Genomic DNA, 25,685 nt, shown 5'->3' with positions numbered 1-25,685 from the left:
ACAATGGCAAGGCCTCTGGTATCTTATAGGTCCTCTTTAGCATATGAAAGTTCTATTGAAATCTCCCTTTCCCTTACCACCCCCCAATTCCTTGGTACATAACCTACCAACCCTCACAACCCCAGGGCAGCATCTCTTCCTGCCCACGGGTCCTGTCTCCTGCTTTAATAAATCACCTTTTCGCACCAGAGAAGTCTTAAGAATTCCTTCTTGGGGGCGCCTGGGTGGCTCAGTGGGTTGGGCCGCTGCCTTCGGCTCGGGTCGTGATCTCAGGGTCCTGGGATGAGTCCTGCATGGGGCTCTCTGCTCAGCGGCGAGCCTGCTTCCCTCTCTCTCTGTCTGCCTCTCTGTCTACTTGTGATCTCTCTCTGTCAAATAAATAAATAAAATCTTAAAAAAAAAAAAAAAAGAATTCCTTTTTGCCCGTCAGCTCTGGACCTCACTTACATTCTAGAACTTCATCACTATGGTTATTGCTATACCATCATTATCAAATCAGTTCAGTTTAACAACTATTAACTGAGTGAAATGATGAATTATGTTCCAGGCAGTTAAGTTCTCTAAAAGATCACATACACAAGGGACAAAGGGAAGGAAAGGTGGGTCCTTGGCTCCTTGGGACATGAGAATGGGGCAAAGGCAAAGCAACCTCATGAGATCAATGTCCTCTAACTACTCCCTTCACTGTCTTCAGAATTTTGACCACTGGTTGCCCCAGTCAAGAAATGTGCACTTTACTACCTCGTACACAGTCTCACAGTCTCTTTCCATCCATTCCACTGTTAATGGCTTACTCCAGACTTGTACCAGCTCTGCCCTGAACCTCTGCATCTAAGAAGCACCCAGGGCTGAAAGCTGGGATGGAGATGGAGCATGCTGAGCAAGGAGGAGGGGCACTGAGGAGGATGAGTGCCCCACTGAGCAGGACTTTGAAATCCAAACTTAGACTTTCTCCTGAAGGCAACTGGGAGTCATGAACAGATCTCTCAGAGGGGAGGAAGTGGTTTCTAAAAATGGGATTTAATGAAGGTTGTTTGTGAAGCATTATGATGATTTATCTGACACTGAACAAAATGATCATATTTACCAGATGGGACTGATTTAGGTGAGTCAAGACAGGTTTTAGTTCTCTCATCTTTACTCACCATGATCAATGAGTTCCTAATGGATTTTTCCCTCTGCCCCACCAGTGGCTGGGACACCGCAGGCAGGAGGAGTCCAACGCCAGAGCTAGAGCAGTGAGACTGGGGGCCCTTGTGGCATCATGGATAGAGGTCTTCCTTTGAAATCAAGATTATGCCTTCAAGAACCATGGGCTGAGTGGTTCTAATCAAGTCATTTAGCCTTGCTGGAACTCAGTTTTATCATCTGTAAGTGAGAACATTTTCCATGGCTGGTGTGAAGATCAGATGTCATGATGACTACAGAGTGTTGGGTTTATTTATTTATTTATTTTAAAGATTTTATTTAGTTATTTGACAGAGAGAGATCACAAGTAGACAGAGAAGCAGGCAGAAAGAGAGAGAGAGGGAAGCAGGCTCCCTGCTGAGCAGAGAGCCTGATGCGGGACTCAATCCTAGGACCCCGAGATCATGACCTGAGCTGAAGGCAGCGGCTTAACCCACTGAGCCACCCAGGTGCCCCAGAGTGTTGGGTTTAAAGCAAAACTCAGTAAGTCACATCTGAGACGTGGTTCTGCTCCAGAGCACAGACTGTGTGGTTCATTAATATTTATCTCTGTATCATCAGTGTTTGGTGATTATTCTGCTACTACAGATATGCAATATCTGGTTTTCCTTCCTTTCGAAGTATGTGGTAGAAATGTATTTCCTGACCTCCTGGTGGTTGAGCAGAGCCCTATAATTCTGAGTTACAGACAGAGTTGTGTGTATGTTACTTCTGGTCTGACCTCTTTCTCTCTGGCCCTGACATGGACAATGCTCAAGAGGCACCACTGACTTACAGACCTGGGTCACTGTGATGACCAGGGCCTTCTGCCAGGCCAGGATGGATGTACTGCAGCATGAACAACCAAGAGAGCTTTATTGTTTTAAACCACTGAGAACTGGGGGTTGTTTGTTACTGCAGCAAGGCTTGGCCCCTTCCTGACTAATGCAGTAGTACCTATAATGTAATAGCAAATCAGAATGTTTTCTTTTCGAGCAAACACACATTAAAAGAACTGGAGATAAAAGAGGAGGGGGAGGGAAAGGAAAGGAATGAAAGGAAATGTCCAGATGAAGGACAACAAATATATGACAAGTGTCACATGGCTCCCTCTTCGAACTCCCAGAACAGGCAGCAAAAAGTGATCATGGTCCTCTTTCCACTGAGATTTAATGTAGACTCAGAACCTTTCTCAGGGCTGTAGGCAGCCATGACCAGCCCTTTGTTATGGCTAAAAAAAAATAAAATAAAATAATAATAATAGGTCAGCTCCCATCCCAGGTCTATCCCCACCAGCCTGGGCTGGGACAAGTGGCAGGTTAGTTGAGACCTAGGCCTGGGGACAATCAAATGGGCTTTTGTTCTGCAGGAAGCTGGAGAAGGGAGACAAAGGACAGGATGAGAGGGGTCAGACTAGGTGCTGTAGGCACCACAGCCCCATGGTCTCTGTTATGACTACTCAACTCTGCCTTTGTCATGTGAGAGGAGCCATATACAATACATAAGTAAATGGGCATGGCTGTATTCCAGTAAAACTATTTACAAAAATTGGGAGCGCTCCAGATTTGGACCATGAGTCACAGTTGGCTGACCCCACCAAGACTAAAAACCAGAAACATCTAAAATGGTTTGGAATCAGGAATGAGTTGAGTCTGCAATGGCACTTTCGCCCAGGTAAGTTGGCCCGAGTGGGAAGAAGAATATAAGGATAATTACGAAGAAAAGACCAGACAAATCTGTGGGAGCAGAGGGAAGGGGAAGACAGCCAATGAAAACTCAAAGACAGAGGTACTCCAGGCCCAGCCCTCAACCATGTCCTCTCCCAGACCCTTGACTCAGGCGCCCCTTCATATGGGTCTCTGTCCATGTGGGTGCAGAAATGGTTCCGGCAGATGCTGCCTTGTTTCCACAGAAACAGACCTGGGTTTATGAAAATGCACCACAGACGGGCCTTTCCACATCCTCCTCCATAGCTGCTCCCACTCTTTTCGTGTGTGCGTGACTCAGCGTCAGCCATGTCAATTACCGAGGCTGCCATTCTCCAGCCCCTCCATCTGCCAGGGTTCTTCCTTGCCAGGCCACCAGCCACCACTACTAAGAGGTAATCACTGTGTTGAGAGAAGACATGCCTCTGTTATTAGCTCAGGACTGGAGAACTGGGGTGATCTTTCCATGGATAACCACCAGAAGCCACTGACCACATTATCATTTTCAAGAAGCAGGGCAGCTCTGTAGCAGAGCACAGAAGTCAGGGATACTGGAAGTGAATATTTGGTAGGAATTCCTGCAAATACATGCACATGGGAAGTCACCGTCTGTCCTACAGCTAGGCCATCCTTCTGCTGAGAAAATGTCAGGATTGAAAGGAAGATTGCTGTGAATTACTACAAGAGAAGAAGCTCATAGCTTTCATTGGAATATAAGGGATTTGTTTGCTTGATTTTTTTTGTTTGTTTGTTTGTTTTTCTGCTGGGCACAATGACATGAAAAGACATTTGTTCAGAACCCGTAACAGCTTTGTATCACGGTCACAGATCTGAGAAGAAAAGAGCAAAGGAGACACTCCAGAAAAAATTATTGTTTTAATACTATAACACTTTTGATCTAACCCCCAATTAGGAAGTCTTGGCCACTCACAGCCTGGACAGAACTGAACCATCTGGTGCTACGAATATTCCTTTTGACCTCTGTAGAGATAGCAAAGGTGGCCTGAAATAAGCCTTTGCCCCGAACCCCACTGTAAAATTGTGTCCCAGTATCTTCTGATAGTGAAAGGGAGGGGATGAAAGCAAGCAAGGGGAGATGAAAGCAAGAAGGAGGGAATTCCTTGAAGGCAGGAAGGATTCTCCCCAAGGTCCAAGGTGGAGGATGAGTGGTGTGTACAATGCTAGGCTTCCTTAGGATTCAAGGCACCCCAGATATACACATCTGCCCCCAGGCTCCCCATGGTCACATCCATCCTTCCACACTCAAACCTCTGAAATTATAGCTCAGCTAAAATAAAAACCCACTCCTGCCATCACCAGAGTCCATGGAGGCAGAGAGCAGCCAGCCAGAGAAGCCCTCAAAACTCCAGCCTCTGACAACACAGGCCAGTTGGGCCAATGGGCAACACCCCTCATCTTTCATGTTTCTGTGTGCCCTGGACGCTGCCTTGTCTTTGGAGAGAGCAAAGCAGGGGAGGAATCCTGAGAGCTCCACCCCCACCTACAGCCACCAGAGTTTCATGAAGGAGGAGGAAGAACCAGAGCCAAGGACTGTATTTTGCCCAAGAACCAGGAGACTCAGATTCTTGTCCTGTCACCACCACTCATATGCTCTGTGATCCATATCCCCACTCTAGGTGTCAGTTTACCCATCTACAGCCCATCACAGTCTCAGTCCAAGACACATATTCAATTAAATGTCTGAAGAAATTAGTTATGGGAATCTTACTGGTTAACATCAAGGACTCTGTCCAGCCCTCAAGTTCTAAGTTTCTATCTATGATTCTACCTTTCAGATATGACATCAGGCAAGTGCAGCCCCAGCTTGTCATATTTGGCCTTTGTTATGTTGAAATAAATTCCTTACATACTGAACTTGTTGATTTTATATCAAGAAGGGATGCTGAATTTTGTCAAATGCTTTTTTTGCATCTATTGAGATGACATGATTTTTGTCCTTCATTCTGTTAGTATGGTGTATTACATTTATAGATTTGTGGGTGTTAAACCATCCTTGAATCCCAAGGATAAATCCCACTTGATCATTGTGTATGATCTTCTTAATGTCCTGTTGGATTTGGTTTGCTAGTACTCTGTTGAGGATTTCCACATCTGTGTTCACAAGAGATATGGGCTTGTGGGGCGCCTGGGTGGCTCAGTGGGTTAAAACCTCTGCCTTCGGCTCAGGTCATGATCCCAGAGTCCTGGGATCGAGCCCCGCATCAGGCTCTCTGCTCAGCAGGGAGATTGCCTCCTCCTCTCTCTCTGCCTGCCTCTCTGCCTACTTGTAAATCTCTGTCTGTCAAATAAATAAATAAATTCTTAAAAAAAAAAAAAGAGATATGGGCTTGTAATTTTCTTTTCTTACAGTGTCCTTAACTGGCTTTAGTATCAGAGTAAGCTAGCCTTCTGAAAAGAGACTAGAAGTGTTCCAGAACTCCTCTTCATTTTTTGGAAGACTTTGCAAACATTGGCATAATTGTTCTTTAAATATACGATATAATTCACTAGTGAATTCACTAGTGGCCCTGGGCTCTTCTTTGCTGGGAGGGTTTTGAAGACTGATTCTATACCCCTACTTGTCTTTGGTGTGTGAAAATTCCTTATTTTTTCATGATTCAGACTAGTAGTTTGTATGCTTTGAGAAATGTATTCATTTCACCTAGGTTATCTAATCTGTTGAGGTATAGTTGTTCATAGTAGCCTTTTATGATCTTTTGTATTTTTATGGTATCAGTTGCAATATTTCCTTTTTACTTATAATTTTATTTATTTGAGTTTTCAAATATTTGAGTCTATTTTGGAGCATGGAATAACTCTGTTCCATGGCTCCTTTCTGTTGTTACTCTAGGTCTCTATTTGAATTATTTCTGCTCTGATCTTTATTATTTCCTTCTGCCAAACTTTGGACTTAGTTTGTTATTTTTTCCTAGTTCCTTGAGGTTAACACTGTTTATGTGAGATCTTCCTTTTTTCTTAACACAGACATCTACTACTATAAAACCCCCTTTGAACTGCTTCTGCGGCATTGCTTAACTTTTGCTGTGTTGTGTTTCCATTTTCATTTGTCTTAATGTATTTTTTTTTATTTCCCTTTTGGTTTCTCTTTTGACCCACTGGTTGTGTGGGGTTGTATGGTTTAATTTGTATGTATTTGTGAATTACTGATTTCTAGTTTCATACCATCATGGATGGTAAAGACACTTCATATCATTTCAAACTTATTAAATTTGTTGGATTTGTTTAGTGGCCAAACATGTGGTCCTCCTGGAGGATGATCTGCTTGTGCCAGAGGAGAATAAACAAGTCAGTCCCATGCTGAGTCACAAAGCCAGAAGCTGAAGTCAACATCAGCCAAGTTAATTTGGCACCAAGCTCAGTTGTCCATTCCCAAGACAAACAGTAATAGTGAATCTGAACTAAATTACTTAGAGAAGAGCCCTGACATCACAGACACTGGGGGTGGAAGGAACGTATAGGTCTATGACTAAAGTGCAGGTACCACACTTTGCAGACCCTCCATTCAGAGAATGCAAGCTCCACATCTAAGGGCAGCTCCATATTTCTCACTGGTCAGCTTAAGCAACTAAGGAAGATGGACAACCATACCAGATTTCCCTCCAGAGTGACCCACATAGGAGAACTTTGCTTCCTTTTCATGCCCTTCCTCATACTTTAAGACATGGGTACAATTAACTGAGAGGGTAACGTTGGCATCCCAGTCACTGAGCAGCATGTGTATTCACACAAGCAGAACTTTCCCTAAAGCAAGATGTTGGACTGACAGCTTCCTCAGTGGAAACCCACAGGATTGAGATCTCCCAGAGCTAGGTGGGGTAAAGAATGCTCACTGCACCCTCAGACCCAGATGTCCCCCTTGAGCAATGTTGCCTTTCTTGACAGCGGGGATCTCACTCCTCTCTCACTGCAAAATATCACTAAGAGCACTGTTGATCTCTCTCCTCCCCACTCACTTACATCTCCTTACAAGGGAAGGAGGGGCCCATCCAACTGATCAGATTCTGACCTTCACCTGATGAGTCTCCAAAAAAGCAAGCCTGTATGTCTCTTCCTATTGGTTATTCCTCCGTCCACAGAGTCCCACAAAGGCATCTGGCCTCTGCTTCCTGTACCTGGTGCTGAGGGGCTCAGCCATTTGCCGTTTCAACCCTGCCTGCACCTTACAAATCACCTTTCAAGTCACTGATGCCTGGACTCTGGGCGACTGACATCCCATTGAGTGGGGGTCCCAACACCCATAGCTGGTAAAGCCACCTGAATGATCTGTCTAGAGGGGCTGTCTGGGTAAGTAGACACAGGGTCTGCTCACCACGACTCTTCCTATTTCTGCAACTACATCTGAGCTCCTGGATCCCTGAATCTTACCCCAACTCCCTGAGTTGGAGTAAGAAGTCTCCAGTTTTGGCTTCAAGCCCAAGCCAAACTTTGCAAATCTGCTTTTTGGCAGAATCATGCAATGAGGTGTGGGGGTTCCGCCAATAATTAATAAGGTAGCACTCGCCCATCTGGCTCAGCATCCCTGTGGATGGCTCCATCATCGCCCCAACCCTGGAGGAGAAAAGCAGCAGTGTGGGAGGACCACGGTACCATGGCTCCCTCACAAATGCGTGGGACAACGGCAAGCACTTTAAAAATAGAATAGCTTATTTCAGTGTATCTTGGACAGTTTCACAGGTGAAACTGTGTTTGTTAGGTAGCTCACAAAATAAATGTAGAAAACAAAATGATAAAAATAGAAAGAGAGGGCGCCTGGGTGGCTCAGTGGTTTAAGCCTCTGCCTTCGGCTCAGGTCATGATCTCAGGGTCCTGGGATCGAGCCCCACATCTGGCTCTCTGCTCAGTGGGGAGCCTGTTTCTCCCTCTCTCTCTGCCTGCCTCTCTGCCTACTTGTGACCTCTCTCTCTGTCAAAAAAAAAAAAAAAATAGAGATTTGGGACTGAGGAATTTTTATGCCAAGTAGAAAGTAAGACAGTTTTTAAAAGGAGATCAGAGACATGCAAACCAAAACAAAGCAGGAAATGAACACAAACATTGAAGAATGAATGTTGTTTTAATGTGTCAAGAGCTCAAGCATTGTGTCACTTAATAACATACATTTAAAATCTAAGAACTAGGGCACCTGGATGGCTCAGTCGGTTAAGGGTCTGCCTTTGGCTCAGATCATGATCCCCGGGTCTTGGGATCATGTCCCACAGTGGGTTCCCTGCTCAGTGGGGAGTCTGCTTCTCCCTCTGCTTGCTCCCCCCACTACTTACTCTCTCTCAAAAATAAATAAACAAAATCTTTTAAAAAATAAAATCTAAGAACTAGATATTAGTCCCATTTTACAGACGATACACTGAGTCTCAACAGACTGTCCTGCAGCCAGTGACCTGGGACTGAGTGGAAACCCTGCTGCTCAGGCCTGCCTGTCTGGGGGTTCTCTGGTCTCACAGTGCCGTGTGGCCTCTCAGAAGTGGTTTAGCTCTGAGCTTCCTTTCAGTCAGAGAGGAGAGGATGACACAGCCAGACACACCATTTCCATTATCAGATTGAGGAAGCATTCCAGCTTCTCAGAAAAAAGCAAACATTTTTCTAAGCACTAACCCCCAAAAAAGGCATCATTCAGGTGGAGTCAAGGAAGGCTTCACCAGCGAGCAGTGGGCAGGGTTTTCTGATGCACAAAGAAGCTCACCCAATGAATGGGCATAGGAGGAATTCAGGGAATTAGAACAGCACGGGCAGACACCTGGACAACTGTCTAAAACCACCTGATGGCGCAGCTGGGCGCCCAGCTGGGAGCCCGGGGCTTGTGGAGGACCATGTGACGTTAACTAATTTAATAACGTCGTAAAGCCTAGTGAGGTTGGAAAACCAAAGCGAAGGGAGGAGAAAATTTAATTTAAAGGAGTAGAATAAAATCGTATTACAGCGGGCTCCACTAATTTGGAACATGCAGTAATTCAGAGGTAAAACAGAGCATTTGAGGAGTAGATTTACACCCCATGCAAGACTGGAGCTGGGGCTGATGTATCATGTAAGCAAACACCAGTTCCAAACCACACTGACTAGTCACTGGTTTTCAAATACAGCAGGAGTGCATGGTCACACAGCAAAAAAGATATGCTAATGACAAACACTTAATATATTCATTAAAATAGGTCCCCATAGTATCACTCCTGTCTGCACCTTATTAGGCTTTCTACTTTCTGCATGCACAGTGTTGGTGTACATAGGCCTGCCTCACTTGGACTCTTTCTGTACAAGTAACCAGCTTATGTCCTTAATTAAAATGACACTCTTGCTTGCCCCTGACTTTACTGGGGCCTGGGGTAGAGAAGCCCACTCCACCAAACTGAATTCTACGGCCCCATAAAGGACCTCTTCAGGCCAAAAGCCTCCTTCGAGATTAACATCCAGACACAAAACCTGTACCTGGCTCATGGTTCATCAGAAATCTCATTACTCCCAGCACAGACCTTGAGGGTGTGGACAAAATGGAAATTGTCAGAGTGGTTTAGGCTGATTTTCCTTCTCACTGCACCTCATACAGAAGTGCATAATTAGGAGGGAAAGCAGGATTAACTACCTCTGTATCAACGCTGTGCACGGCAGGAATGTTAAACCAGCCTGACACCGAGATCTGCCATTGTGTCTCCCACAAAACCCATTCCGGTAAATGCAAAGCGAGGACACGGTGTGTGCATGTGCTGTGAAGCCCAAGATCTTGCACCTGAGCTCACATCGTCCCTCCACCTAGGGCTTCCTGCTTCCTCCTTCCTGCTTCCTGAAATCCTGCCTCTTCTTTAGGCTGGAGTACGATGTCATCACCCCCCAGACTGTCAGGATGAGATGTGGGTCATGGAGCTGACTGTGCTGGGGCAGGAGTGTGGGGCCCATTCTGACCCCTCTCTCCTGCCAAACTGACCATTCCCCCACAGGGTGAAGTTCAATGCTTTCTCCTACTTATCCTGCAGGACCCTACTATAATATCCATTCAGAAAGCCTTCATTAAGGGGCACCCGGATGGCTCAGTCTGTTAAGCATCTGACTCTTGATTTCAGTTCAGGTCGTGATCTCAGGGTTGTGAGGTCAAGCCCCATGTTGGGCTCTGTTCTGGGTGTGGAGTCTGCCTGGGATTCTTTCTCTCCCTCTGTCCCTCCCACCTACCTAGTCTCAGGTTCTCAAATAAATAAATCTTAAAAAAAAAAATCTTAAAAAGATCAGTCTTACTGGTAATCAAGGACAATGTGTCCTACAACCACGAGACCCTACCGTCCGATTTGCTGTGGAGGAGGTGAAAGAACCCATTCCTACAGATTGCTTATCGAGTGGTCACTTTCAAAAATGCAATTTCTCAGTATTTTCCAAACAACTTTTGACTTCTGGGAATTAATATTTTAAGCAAATAATCAGAGATGCCAAGATTTATAATCATCGTAATTGTTAACTTTGAGATTTAACCGTTGCTGGGCACTAGGCTCTCATGATGCCTGGATTTCGGGAGGTTCCCGCCTTGGGAATAGTCCATCCTGAGAAGTGCTTAGGGTGACACCAAAGAGCATGGGTCAACCACCGTAAAGAGACACTGACACGTAGCTGGAGTGCAGTGCATTTTAGATATTGCTAGTACCGTCACTCTTATTTTCTGGAAAACAACAACACACATTCTACGTTGAACACAATGTGGTGGGACCTATCGCAGGTGGGACAATGCACTGCTGGTAAATTTATTAACACAAGTGACCATACTTCTAGGTCAGGAAAACCAAACCTCTGAGCCTCTTGATAATTCTTCAAAAGGTATCCAATGAAATTCAGAATCAACTCCAAAGATAAAACAAAAAACAAAAAACCAGGGAACCAGGAATGAAAGGGTGACTGATACGGATGCACCCAAACCAGGTAACTAGTTCAGAGGTGTAACTATTTGAAAAGTAGAATCTGTCCACTCTTCCATCACTCATTCATTCTAACAGCATTTATGGAATGAATTCTTTGTGTTCAAGTTCCAGTGGCTGAGAAATAATTGGAGAAGGAAGTAAACAGGTAACAGAGCAGCTAAATAAACAGGATAATTTCTGATGGTAATGAATGCGCTGAAGAAAGGGATACAGGACAGTGAGAAAAAGTCAGAAGGATAGCAACACAGCAATCTTTCCCCTGCACATTCTCCCTCCCCCTCCAGGAACCAAAAGGGCTCCACAGAGCTCAGCCTGAAAACTGTTGGCCAGTCTACCTACCCCTGTGTCTTGTAGCAAGGTGAGACCAAGAGGAAGACCATTGATGACAGAGGTTCAACTCTGGACAGCAGGTGATCTATGGGGCTGGGTGCCTCCTACCAGCTCCTCCTTCTTTCATTCCCACAGGGCCTTGCAATGCCCCAAGGCCCATCAGCAGCATAAGCTCTCTGTTTGCCATACTCCCCACCACTCCCTAATGCCCCCCACACCCAATTCCTTCATTAACTTCTTATCTGCCTGCCCATGCAAGCATCTGAATGTGTAAGTCCTGACTTGGCATGGCTCTTGGGCCCAAGAACCTAAGGGTAAGACCCATTTCTGAAGACACCTGCTCATGGAAAGAAACCAGCTGAGATCCTGGCAGGCTGGGTGCCTGCTGCTTCCAAAGAGGTTTGAATGGGGGGGAAGGAAAAGAACATCTGCCTTGGTCTTGCCATCATTACTGTGGGTGTTGCAGATAATCCTGATCAAGAGCGATGTTGCTCCCCACTCCAACCCCATACAGCAGAGCATTGTGATAATCTACACCTGGATTGAGTCCTAACTGTGTTTTCATTTCCTGCATTCCCTACATGAGTTCTTCCTTGTGTTTTCTCACTTAGTAATAATAAATCCTGCACTGATTTTTAAAAAATTTGTGATAGTGGCTTTAAGTACTTTTTGGAACTATAGAGTGGGAAAGGAATGAAAAAAGAAAAGAAGGGAGAAGGATGGGGGTGGTAGAAAAGAGTAAGATCCTTGCGTAGTGGTACCAGGCCCACAGCAAGCTCTCAGCAACAGTGCCACCAAGGCTGCGGGCCATGTACCACAGATGCTGCCAAAGAGATGATCCCAGTGCCTTTGGCCTGGCATTGAATGCCACCAATTGCAGAACAAGAAGACTACTCACTCCCATTCCCATTGCACTTCCATCCTGATTATAACAAGGGGAAAGTCTGGCTTTGATGCTGGCCCGTCTTCAACACTCTCCCACCACCCAAAGTCTCCATTTCGAACAATGAAAGACTGGTCTCAAGTTCACAACCTCAGCAGACAACAGTACTTTGCTAGAATTTAATGACACTGTGTAAGTTTTGTGGCATATATTCTTAGAGTCACCTTCTATTTAAGACAATGGAAACCGTTTTTTTTTTTTGTTTTTTTTTTGTTTTTTTACTTAGAGGGGTTATTAATACCAAGCTTTTAAGATCACATTCAGTTACATAAGAAACAGAGTCGATATAAAAACATGCAGACACAAAGATGCTGTGCATGTGACCGTGAGGGCCTGCGAGGCCTCTCCAGCTTCCTGTTCCATGACCTCACAGGATGAATTTATCATCTAGAAAGTGGATAATCATTCTGCAGGGTCATTTCCACAACTGTTTTACTGGTTGCAACGAGCCTGGGGCATGCCAGGTTGCTGGCATAGGAAGGAGGATGTGGGGGAAGGGAGATAGCAGCCGAAGGGCTGGAGTGACATAATCTGGTAGAAATATGTTTTATAAATGCCCCATTTCCCTCCTGAGTGTGAGCAAATGGCCTCAGACCTATCTTGCCGAACACAGTAGCAAATCAAATATGCATACCCTGACACTTAAAAAACAAAAACGCGATTCTGTAATAAATGGTGGAGAAATAATTAAAAATAAAAGCTGAAAAGGATTTCTGAGAGCAGGAAGCATTTTAGTGCCTTATTTCATTGTTCTGGCACATATGTTTGTGTATTAAACTCAGCGTGTCATGGGGGTGATTTCTCATGCGTGCACTGTGTGGTGCTGTGCTCGGAGCTACGGGATGAAGACATGAATAGGCATGGTCCCTCCCCTCCAAGACCCACTGGGAAGGACAGGTGGCTCCTCTCTTCCTTCCAAACTTCCCTCCCTCTTTTCTCTTTCATCTCTTGAGCATCTACCATGCCTTAAGGCATGCATGGGGTGCAAACACCCAATTCCCACATAACCAATATATTATCAAGTGCTTACCTATGCTTACTACTGTTTGAAGTGCTTTAGACATCTTGGAAAAAGTCTACAAAGAAATGAGCAAACACACTGACATCAGAGACAGAAAGGCACCGCGCCTTATAAATAAAACAGGATGGCGTGGAAGAGAAAGCCCGGAGCTACATGGAGCTGATGGCCTGGGACTGTGCCCATGAAAGAACAAGCTGTGGCCCCTCTTTCAAGCCGCTCAGATGGAAGCAGGGCAGGGCCGCAGGAGCAGAAGCCACGTGCTGCCAGAAGAAGGATCTCTGCCTCTGGCAGGAGGTGCTCAGCAGGGAGGGCTCTGAAGGATGAGGCAGGCTTTGTAAGTTTGCAGTGCAGTCCAGTGTGTCAACAATCCAGCACATGTGTCTGGCTTCAGAGTCTGCTGACTGAAATCCCTCCTTGCACATCTCTCAGACGGATAGGGGTCAATATACTGACTTCCCACCCTGCTGGCCCCATGATGCCAGGGAAATTACTCCATCCTCCATGTCTCTGTTGTGTCATCTACAGACCAAGCTAAGCACTGTATCCTTCCTTTCTCCTTTGCATGGGAAGAAGGCCCATAGTCTACTGGAGGGAGAGTGCTGGGAGGCGGGGAGGGTGAAGGAGGTCCGGTCTTGCAGAGGTGAAGTAACACAACAGAGAGCAAGGTCCAACAGCACTGTGGAGGTCAGGAGGTGCAGAGGGGGACAATGGCCCTGGGAAGGGCCCTCCCCCATTCCTGTGACCCAGGGAGGCACAGTCAGAGCCTTAGAAAGGGCAGTGTCTGGGGGTACCTCTTCAGGGGCAAGAGGCAGGAGATGTAGTGGTGGGGAACAGGGGAGATCAAAAGGCTTGACCTTGACCTTCCAGGGCCCTGGGGATCAGGCTGCCCTGTTGTAGGAGGATGTGAAGACATGACAGTGCCCCAGCAGGTGTGCAGAGCAGAGGTCTGCCTGGGGATTCAACATCGGGGAGCATCACGGCCGATCCTGGTGATGGATGTTCTAAGAATATACCACCACTTTGGGTATAAGACCTGGTAAATTCCTGCCCTTTATGGGCAATGTGGCTTTTAAATTGATATTGTCATTTACTGTTGCCTCTGCAATGGTTCTCCCAGCAGAAGCACCAGGGGCCCCTTATCAGTAAGCACATTTTCCTGAGGGCAGACATTTACCACAATCTGTTTTCTGTTCTCTACTATCTGGACATACTTCTTGACTCCCTGGGAGCTGGGTGCTGGCTGAGTGGGGAGCACACACAGTGGTTCTTTCCTGGCCCCTGCAGTGTCTGCTGTATGTGGAACATAACACTATTTAACCATTAATGTGTCACCTTTGATTTTCCAAATTTTCATTAAACCCATTCTTTTTTTTTTAATTTGATCACTTGGTCTATGTCATGCCTCTCTGCTTATCAAAGCTAGTTGTCCAAAACTAATGATGTACTGTATTGTAACTAACATAACATAATAAAAAAAAAATTAATTAAAAAAAAAAGCTAGTAGTGCTTGGGCTCAGTCCTTAGCCCACAAAACAGCCTGTGGGTTGTCAAATCTCAGACTCACAGAGTGGGAGACACATTGTAGGCTCCTGGCTGTCATATGGGTAAGCAGCCAAAAACCCTTCCTTAAATGAAACCAAAGGTAAACCACTAACATGTAAGAGTTGGGAATGCAGAAAGCGGCAGGACACATTCAACCCCATCAGCCCCAGGGACCCCTAAGGAACTTCCTGGACACCCTAGGGCCCTGTGGAAACCGAAGGAAAACTAGTGGACACAGCCCAAGGCTTTCAGTCCACAGCTGAGAAAAACTGCAGCCCAGAGAAGGGCAGCGTCAAATTTCTAGTTAATGGGTAAGATTCCAATGGTATGTCTGTTTTCCCTCCAAAAGTCCTTCATGATTTTTTTTTAAATTTTATTTTTTCAGTGTTCCAAGATTCATTGTTTATGCACCACACCCAGTGTTCCATGCAATACGTGCCCTCTACAATACCCACCACCAGGCTCACCCAACCCCTCAGCCCCACCTCTCCAAAACCCTCAATTTGTTTCTCAGAGTCCACAATCTCACATGGTTCATCTCCCCCTCTGATTTTCCCCAATTCACTTCTCCTCTCCTTCTCCTAATGTCCTCCATGTTACTCCTTATGCTCCACAAGTAAGTGAAACCATATGATAATTGACTCTCTCTGCTTGACTTATTTCACTCAGCATAATCTCTTCTAGTCCCGTCCATGTTGATACAAAAGTTGGGTATTCATCCTTTCTGATGGAAGCGTAATATTCCATTATATATATGGACCATCTTTTTTATCCATGTTCTGGACCATCCAGAGGGGAGCAGACTGAGTCCTTCACAATTTTATGGCATCAGCCAGGAAAATGAAGGCAGTGCAATGTTCTAGAAAGTGTAGGCTCTGGAGGTTGGGCATGAATCCTTACCCCAGACCCTGCTCACTGTGGGGTCTGCACAAGCAGCAATTCAAGTTCTGGGAGCCTCAGTTTCTGCATCTATAACAACACTTGCCACGGGGAGCTGCCATGAGCATCCAGTGCCATGATACCCAGAAAGTGCCACTTCCTTGAGGGCATCCGTGATGCCACGAAGGGATGCTGAGGTCTCCTTACTTCTCAGTCCCAGAGTATCCTCTGCTTCCTTCTCTTGAATTTTACGCATTTGTGTAATTATCTGATTTTTGCCTCGCTCCCCACCTAGACTGGGAAAGAGGACATTCCACACGGGCGAGGCCATGTCTATTTCACTCTGCAAGTATCAGCACCCAGGACAGCGGCCAGCACAGAACAGGCACGTCTTAAATATGTGCTGAGCAAATGAGTTCACGGCAATGAGGCATGTGGCGCTGGAGTGCGGGCCAATGCTTGACCTCCTAAACTTTCCTCTGCCTCAGCAATCTGTGCAAAGCGGAGAAGCAAAGCACCCACCAGACAGGCCCTGGTGAAGAGTGAGTAATTCACATGAAAGAAACATTTAGCACAAGGCCAGGTACCCAGCAAGTGCTTAATAAATGTTAGCTATCAGAATCAGTACCACCATTAGCCATCAGAATATGAAAGGTCACTTTTCTTCCCCAGCTTCACAAACTTACTCTGGATCAGAAGTATGGGGGTGAAAACACCACTTGTTCAGTCAACGCATAGATCAACAAAATAATTTCTACTGGATTTAGAGGATTCAACCGTTCACTTTTGGTTGTGGTTTCCAGGTCAGTATGAGTGAAAAACCAAGGGAACTGACCACGTATATCTCCCTGTGTGATATCCCTGGAGAAGGGGATATTTGCTCATTCAATTCATCCATTCAACAAGTACTAACTGAGCAACTACTGGATGTCAAGACATGTTTGTGAGCCCTGGGAACAGAGCAGTGAAAATGCAGGCAGGAGTTCCCTGCCTTGGGGAGATAGCCCTCCTTTGTGTTTGTGAAGCAGACACAGAAAATAAGCTGTAATCATCAAGACAGTATGGCATTGGCATAAAAACAGACATGCAGATCAATGGAACAGAATAGAGAACCCAGAAATGGACCCTCAACTCTATGGTCAACTGATCTTCGACAAAGCAGGAAAGAATGTCCAATGGAAAAAAGGCAGTCTCTTCAACAAATGGTTCTGGGAATATTGGACAGCCTCATGCAGAGGAATGAAACTGGACCATTTCCTTACACCACACACAAAAATAGACTCAAAATGGATGAAAGACCTCAATGTAAGACAGGAATCTATCAAAATCCTAGAGGAGAATACAGGCAGCAACCTCTTCAACTTCAGCCGCAGGAACTTCTTGCTAGACATGTCTCCAAAGGCAAGGGAAACAAAAGCAAAAATGAACTATTAGGACTACATCAAGGTAAAACATTTTTGCACAGCAAAGGGAACAGTCAACAAAACCAAAAGATAACCTACACAATGGGAGAATGTACTTGCAAATGTCTTATCAGATTAATGGCTAGTATCCAAAATCTATTAAAGAACTTATAAAATTCAACACCGAAAAAGCAAAAATTCCAGTCAAGAAATGGGTAGAAGACATGAACAGAAATTTCTCCAAAGAAGACATACAGATGGCCAATAGACACATGAAGAAATGTTCAATATCACTCAGCATCAGGGAAATACAAATTGAAACTCCAATGACCAGTCAGAATGGCTAAAATGAACAAGTCAGGAAACAAGAGGTATTGATGAGGTTGTGGAAAAGGGGGAACCCTCTCACACTGTTGGTGAGAATGCAAACTGGTACAGCCACTCTGGAAAACAGTATGGAGATTCCTCAAGAAGTTAAAAATAGAACCACCCTATGACCCAGCAATTGCACTACTGGATATTTACCCAAAGGAAACAAACATTGTGATCTGAATGGGGACCCGCGCCCCAATGTTTATAGCAACAATATTCCTAATAGCCAAACTGTGAAAAGAGCTAAGATGTCCATTGACAGACGAATGGATAAAGATGTGGAGGGCGCCTGGGTGGCTCAGTGGGTTAAGCTTCTGCCTTCGGCTTAGATCGTGATCTCAGGGTCCATGGGGCTCTCTGCTCAGCGGGGAGCCTGCTTCCTCCTCTCTCTGCCTGCCTCTCTGCCTACTTGTGATCTCTCTCTCTGTCAAAAAAAAAAAAAAAGGATGTGGTATATATATACTATGGAATACTACTCAGCCATCAAAAAGGGTGAAATCTTGGGGCGCCTGGGTGGCTCAGTGGGTTAAAGCCTCTACCTTCAGCTCAGGTCATGATCCCAGGGTCCTGGGATCTAGCCCCGCATCAGGCTCTCTGCTCGGCAGGGAAACTGCTTCTCCCTCTCTCTCTCTGCCTGCCTCTCTGCCTACTTGTGATCACTCTCTGTCAAATAAATAAATAAAAATCTTGAAAAAAAAAGGGTGAAATCTTATCAGTTACATCAACATGGATGAAACTGGAGGGTATTATGCTGAGTGAAATAGATCAATCAGAGAAAGACAATTATCCTATGGCTTCACTTATAGGTAGAACATAAGAAACCACATAGAGGAGTATAAAGGAAGGGAGGGAAAATAAAATCATAGGAAATCAGAGAGGGAGACAAACCATGAGAGACTCTTAACTTTAGGAAACAAACTGAGGGTTGATGGAGGGGAGGTGGCGGGGAATGGGGTAACTAGGGGATGGGCATTAAGGAGGGCACATGATGGAATGAGCACGGGGTGTTGTATTAGACTGATGAATCACTGACCTTTATCTCTGGAACTAATGATACACTATATGTTAACTAATTGAATTTAAATAAGTTAATAAAAAAGGAAAAAAAAAAGAAAAGGAGCAAAATAAGAATATAATGGGCATGGTGTGATGTAAGGTGGCATGCGCCCTAGCAGATAAAGCAAAGAAGAGGGCTAGTGAACTCGGGACAGCCAGAGCCGAGTTTTAAGTTGGGTAGTCAGAGAAAGCTTCCAACAGAAGGTCACAGTGGATAAAGATCTGAAGGATGTGAAGGGCTGTGCCTGCAGGTGTTCAGAGGAGATTATTCCAGGCAGAGGGAGGAGAAGAGCAGAGACCTGAGTGGGCTGGGGGAGGGCAGGTGCCTGGCTGGGGGAGGCTGCCTTGTGACTTCCAAAAATTTGAGGAGCAAGACCGCTGCAGCTTCCAATTTAATTAAGCTCCCTACAGCAGGTAAGCACTCCCCATTAAAATGCATTAATTCCAGTGCAATGTTTGTGCCTCTTTGGGATGTGAGCTTAACACAAAATTGCCAGGTGTTTGGGCATCCGCCAGCTCTGTCTGCGGTCCTCACAGGTATAACCAGGCTCCCTGCCTCCCACCAGAGTTTCATGCATATAAACCATTCAAAGGATTTGCAGGTCATTAGTCATATTTCAGTTTTTATCAGAAGGAAGTATAATAAGGTACATCTCCCCAACAAATGATCATTTCCGCCAGGCTTTCATCCACTGGATCTCATTTGCCTTGGCCCTCACAGAGCGTGGAAGTGGGCGCCTGGGTGGCTCAGTTGTCAGTTGGCTGAGCTCAGTTGGCTCAGTTAAGTGTCTGCCTTTGGCTCAGGTCATGATCCTGGAGTCCTTGGATCGAGCCCCAAGAATGGTTTCCTGCTCAGTGACGAGTCTGCTTCTGCCTCCGTTCCCCATCACATCCCCTCCCCAACTCGTGCTCTCTCACTCTCTCTCAAATAAAATAAAATAAAATGAAATAAAATTAAAAAAAATCATGGAAGGGAGGGAGCTACTGTCCCCACTTGCAGACAAGGAAACTGAGGCTTTCCGAGAACAGCATCCTAGGAAGGGAAGGACCTTTTTCCACTTTCCACTTTCTGTCCAGTGCACAAACACTATATTCCTCCTCCCGTTGCTCTCAAAGCATCCCTCTCCTTGAGAGCGGGGCTCATCCCTGGCTCATCTTCATGTGTGGGGGGCTCACCCCTGGTCCCAGCTCACAGACTATGGGTATAGAGACAGCAAAAGCTTTGCTACTAGATCTGGGACTGTCAGGGCTGTGCTGGAGCTGGCTTACACAGGCCACAAAAATTGTGAAATTTTCAGAAATTTTGCAAGCTGGTTGACATCATGCTGTCGGTTTGAATTCAACCATGTCTTAGTCGATCCAGGCGGCTATAACAGCATATCATAGACGGGTGGCTTATAAACAGCAGAAATTTCCTTCTCACAGTCCTGGAGGCTAGAAGCTCAAGCCACAGACAGATTTGGTGTCTGGCGAGCATCAGCTTTCTGGTCCATAGATGACTTTTTATGGTGTCCTCACACAGCAGATGGGGAAGGGAGCTCTGTGAGTCCTCTCTTATAAAGGCACTAATCCCATTCATGAGGGCTCCACTCTCATGACCTCATCACCTCCCAAAGGCCTCATCTCCTGATATCAACCCATTGGAGGTTAGGCTTCAACATATGAATTTGGGGAAGACACAAATATTCAGTCCACAGCAAGCCCTGACATGGAAATCAGCTAACTCTACAATTCAGGGCTTGCTGTCTTTCCCCTGCAAACAAGGCTGTTAAGGATTTATTTACTGCTATGTTATTGCTTTCAATCCCAATGCTGCCTCCTGTGAGCTATGTAGCTTTGCACAAATTACTTAACTCCTGGGTCCTCAGTTTCTCCAACTGTAAACGGGATAGTAACACCCACCCCGCGAGAAGCTGCTGAGGATTAATCAAGACATGTTAGGAAAAAGTCAAGCCCTGTAGGTGATCCATGAAGAGTGGTGTTACTAAAATTGTCAGGCATTGAAGAAGTGTGGGATGAATTTTGTAGCTCCCCATGGGCCAAGGACACTCCTAATTTCAGAAAAACACATGGGAAATATCAGGAGCAGTCAGAAATAGGCACAAGAAGGTGTCATGGTGGGTCAGGAGATGGGGAGAGCAGAGTACCCCCAAAGACCAACGGCAGGTCCAACGTAAGTCTTTGCTCTTCCACATGACCTTGGGCAAATCCCATGCCCTTCCTGACTGATCGCAGGATTCCCCATTCACTCGCAGGGATGGTCTAATACACCAAAGTCCATGCCCCAGACCCAGCCCCACCTTCCAATCGCCCTGTGTTTGCATGGCACGACCTCTGTCTTCTCACCTGCCCTCTCCACAGTCCAGGGCCCCCCCTCTGGATGTCAGAAAGCAACCTGGGCCATCCTGTTCCACAGGCATGACCCCAACCTGTCCCCTTAAGAATAACAAACATATGGCACTTAAAAAAAAAATAAAATGTGGGCAATCTGTCATCTTGAAAGCACAAGCCAGAAGTTATGAGTGATGTTAACAAATCCTAGAATGGTAAAGTTTGTAAAAAGAATCCTGAACAAGCCAGCATCACCTCCTGCCCCCTTTATTAAGGCAGTTTCCATGGAGATGGAGGCTGAAGAAGTCACTGATTGGAAAACCCCCATGAGCATTTTCCATTTGTGTACCCGCAATGGACCGAGATCACCGGACGCCCAGCCCAGGGGACATGAGTAATCTATATATCTTTGAGTTATCGCAGGACCCCAAAGGACAGTGACTACTCAAGGTGTCAGGAAGAAAGTAGGGGAGCACAGCAACTGTTGGCTTAATGTCTGCAAGCACTATGAAGACAGAGAGTGAGTCTGTCTCCAATGCTGGGGCGGTGTTTACTGTATTGCATGCCGCCCCTTAGCACCGAATGCATGAACTTATTGGGCATCAGACGCTGGGAATGCAGGGAAGAATAGACATGGCCCACCCCCCAAGCAGTTCCCTACTGATGGTGGCAACAGACCCACAAGCAGATAAATGTGACTGAGCTGCCTTGTTCGGTAAGAAAGTCCTGCCAGCTGGGGACACGTCTGGCAGTGCTGAAGAAGCTCGATGGAGGACGTGAACCTGGACTATCAACTCCAAGAGGACAAGGCTCCCTTCATCCCTGTACCCTGAGAAAGATAGTACCTGGTGCACAAGCAGGGTCCAATATACACCTATTTAATGAATGGATACTTGGGGGAGGAGAAGCAGTTCTCAACGTGAGCAAAAGGAGACAGTGTCCCAGGCAGGAGAAACAGCCCGTGCAAAGGCCCGAGAGATGAAGACAGCAAGATGAATGATAGGTGCCACTTGTCAGCTGGTTTGGTTGGAACAAAAATGGAGCAAGATGGTAGCCGAAGTTGGTGTCAGCAGGAGGGGCTGGCCTAGTGTCAGTCGCCTGGTCATGGAGAGACACGAAGTCTGTGGGTGTGACGCCACTGTTGGATTCTACACAGAGACAGTGACCTCGGATTTGCACTTTGGTAAGACGTGCCCAGTGCCCTGAACTCGATGTTTGTGTCCTCCCCCCATCAAAAGCCATATGTTGAAACCCTCGTCCCCAGAAGGGTGGTATTTGGAGGTGGGGCCTTTGGGTGAGAAGTATGTTATCAGGTGGAGCCCTCATTGTGGGAACAGTGCCCCTTTAAGAAGGAACAGGAGAGAGAGAGAGAGAGAGCTCTTTCTTGCCCTTACCCCGTATGAGGACCTAGCAGGAACACTGCCACCTGCCCACCAGGAAGAAGGTTGTCACCAGACCCTACCATGCCAGCACCCTGACCTCCAGCACCAGAACAGTGAAAAATACAATTTGTTGTGTACACTGCCTCATCCATCAGAATCCGGGATGGCAGCCAGAAACGACCAGGACACCCCGGCAGGGCAGAGTGGTGATGGACAGGTGGGGCTGGAAGTCGAAATGCCAGGTAGGGGACTAGAGCCATAGTCAAGGCCAGCAATGATTATTTTTATGGAAATGAGGCTGCTCAGCAACTAGGGATTGTGAAGGGCTTTATCCTTCATCAAAGCTTCCCAGGGATGGGGGGAGGGGTGCAGGGCTGCCAGTCTCTGTCTTCCCCCCAGCTCCTTCCTGCCTCCCCTGCTTCAGTCAGAGCAGCCCCACACTTAAACACCTTACACAGCAGTCTCCGCGCTTACACAACGTCAGCCTCTAATTTAAGGGGGAGGGGGGTCTCTCTCGGCTCCCACGGCGTGCAGAGATTTGCGTCTTGACTTGGTCTGCCACTACTCAGGGAAGCTTCTAGAAACAGACACCGGCTATGAGAACTGTCTGAAATGACTGTGGGTTGTCTGTCCTCATCCTCTCCTGCCAGGTATTCACTCCCACGGTGACTTCAGCGGTAAAACGGTCAGGACGCACGGGAGCAATTGTAAATGAAACATTTCAACAGCAAGTCTGGTAAATGTAGGCAACCCGGTAAGTGGAAACGGGCTTTGAAACCGAGAATGGGGGACTAAGTGCGGTGTGCAAGCCGTGGAGGCCCGCCCCAGTGAGCGGGGCTGAGACGGGTCAGCACCATCTCCGGTCCTTGATCCGTGCGGCTCCTGCACAGTGGTACCCCATCTGGTCCTTCCAGCCGCCGTATGGCATAGCTGTCCTTCTTTTCCCATTTAACAAGAAAGGAAAGTGAATCACAGAGAATCAGTTCCCTCTCAGGGCCGCTCTAGTCCATGACCTGACAGGCTTCAACCGCAGAAGGCCATTTTCTCACAGCTCTGGAGACTGCAAGCCTGAGATCAAGGCGCCGACATGGTCGCGTTCTGGCGAGAAGCATCCTCCTGGCTTGCAGACAAGTCTCCTTCTGACTGTGTCATCATCACCTGGCAGAGAGACACTCTTCATCTTCACAGGAGACCCTCTGTTCTGTTCAGGACCCCACCCTAATGACCTCATGCCACATGAATAACCCCTGAAGGCTGTCCCTGGATACAGTCACACAGGGAAATCGGGCATCGGTATATGAATTGGGGAGGGGGTGGGAGTCCATGGTTCAGTCCACAGCAGCCCTACAGCATGAGAGAGGCAGGGCTGCCATTAAAACCTGGGAGGACAGACTCTGAGCCCAAGTGCTGAGACATCCCTCCCACCGCTGTCCTACCCTCCTCTCCCCTGCCTTCCCCTCCCCTCCCACCTCTCTCCTGCCCTCCCCTCCACCCCACCTCTCTCCTGTCCTCCCCTCCACCCTACTTCTCTCCTGCTCTCCTCTCCCCTCCCCACCTCTCTCCTGTCCTCCCCTCCCCCTCACCTCTCTCCAGCCCTCCCCTCCTCTCCCACCTCTCCAGGGCTCTTGCTAATGCTCTACCCTCACCCTCCTTTGGGTGTGATTTCTCATTCCCTTTTCCCTTTGCCCCTTTAGTCTTAAGCCCTAGAGAGCAAACCAGCGCCATTTAGAACAGGTGAAAATATTGCTCTTGAACAGCAACTTGGATCATCACAAGCTTGGGAACACACATCATTCATTCCTCAGGGGCAAAACTGCCGTGCAAATAATCAATGCCCGACCTTCACCTTGCCAGTTACAGAGCATGTCAGCAAAAAAGCAGAACAAGAAGGGGTGCAAGGCAGGGGGGATTTCCAAGGCTGCCATAATTCATCCTCCTCGTAAGGAGAAAGAAAGCTGATGTGTAATTAATGAAAAGTGGCGGTGTTCTTATGAACACATCAAGCAATTCCACACTGCTCCCTTCCAACAGGGGCCATAGAGGCAGCCAAGCAGAGGCCTGGCAGGAGGGTCTCCGTGCAGGGGACAGGGCTCAGGCCTTCTCACACAAGCTGTGGGGGAGGGGCTGATGCCAGAGAGCCTGGCTTCAGTCCCATCTCCTCCACTTACTCGCAGTGGGACTCAGTTACCCCATCTGTATAATGGAGACAATCATATTAGGATGACAATAGGAAACCAACGAGGCTGTTAGGAGGACGAGTGAAGTTAGGGATACTTATCAATAAACATTAGAGGTCATTTTCATCTAACATTGCCCTCCTCTCCTCTCCCTACATCTCTCCTGCCCTGAAAACCTCAGGACACAGTGGGATGGCCTTGAGTTTGAATCACAGTTCAATTGAGCTTCTTTGAGCCCTGCTTTCCCTCTCTGAGGAAGGGAGCCGAGGGCTCTCGCCTTGCAGCAAGTGATGGGCTCCAACCACCTGGCAGGCACACTACAGTTTCCCAGAAACAGGCTCCAGTCTCCCTCTGCGAGTCTCCATCTCCTCCCTCATTCTGGGTTCCAGAGACACAGGTGGGACTCACCTCTTACCCTCCACTGATGCTTCAGGAATGGGCACATGACCTGAACCAGATCCCCCCACCCCATCCCCTTTATCCTCTGCTGAGGCTGTTTGTCTAACAGGGGAAGTCAGAGCAAGCAGCAGGCAGAGTGAGTCACAGCTCTGGAAACAAAGCTAACACCAGAAAGAGAGAGAGTCCAAAGCCGCAGGAATTCTAGACCTCTTTGCTACAAAACCCAAGAGATTCTGCTTTGCACTGAAGCAAGTTTAAGTTTCTGCCCCTATAGCTGCATAAATCCTGAGCCATACCCTCTGTGAAGTGCTCAGGACCGACCAGCAGGCTGGGACCCTTCACTGCGGTTCACTCAGAGCTGGAAGTGCCCACTTCTCATCACACACAGACGCACAACTTACAACCTCTTACAGTGGGCAAGATTTTCATTTACAGAAAACATACCTTCCTATCCCTCCCCCTCAGCTGACTGTCCAAATGGTCCTAGCAGTAAACCAGAGTATTAGTTATTTTTATTTTAAGAGGGAGGGTGGGGGCGCCCAGGTGGATCAGTCGTTAAGCCTCTGCCTTCGGCTCAGGTCATGGTCCCAGGGTCCTGGGATAGAGCCCCACATCAAGCTACCTGCTCAGTGGGAAGCCTACTTCTCCTTCTCCCTCTCCCACTCTCCGTACTATGTTCCGTCTTCTCTCTCTCTGTCAAATAAATAAGCAAAATATTAAAAGAGAGAGAGAGAGGAGAGGCAGAGGGACGGGGAGAGATGATGCCAAGCAGACCCCACTACGTGCAGAGCTAGACACAGGGCTCAATGTCATGACCCTGGTATCACGACCCAAGCTGACATCAAGAGTCGTGGGCTTCACAGACTGAGCCAGCCAGGCATCCTAGCCAAGGGCATGATTATCACCATTAATGGGTGACACTTCGAGATGTGACTCTGAACTCCAGCAGCCAGGCACTCCCTCTTGCTCACGCTGGGAACGCCATGCCATGGGGCCCAACGACTGCAGAGAGCGCCCTCCCTCACCCCGCGCAGCCGTCCTGGGTGGGTGGCAGTAACCTGTGTCTGGCAGTG

General features: G+C 47.1%; 1 protein-coding gene across 2 annotated transcripts in view; it reads right to left on the bottom strand.

Moving 5' to 3' along the window:
* The window catches only part of STK32B (serine/threonine kinase 32B), a 436,152-nt gene that overhangs the window by 248,734 nt on the left and 161,733 nt on the right, over positions 1–25,685 (bottom strand). The window lies entirely within an intron of this gene.

The sequence above is a fragment of the Meles meles genome, chromosome 2 (assembly GCF_922984935.1).
Source record: "Meles meles chromosome 2, mMelMel3.1 paternal haplotype, whole genome shotgun sequence".
In the NCBI taxonomy this organism is placed as follows: domain Eukaryota; kingdom Metazoa; phylum Chordata; class Mammalia; order Carnivora; family Mustelidae; genus Meles; species Meles meles.
This window is presented reverse-complemented; position numbering and strand designations above follow the sequence as displayed.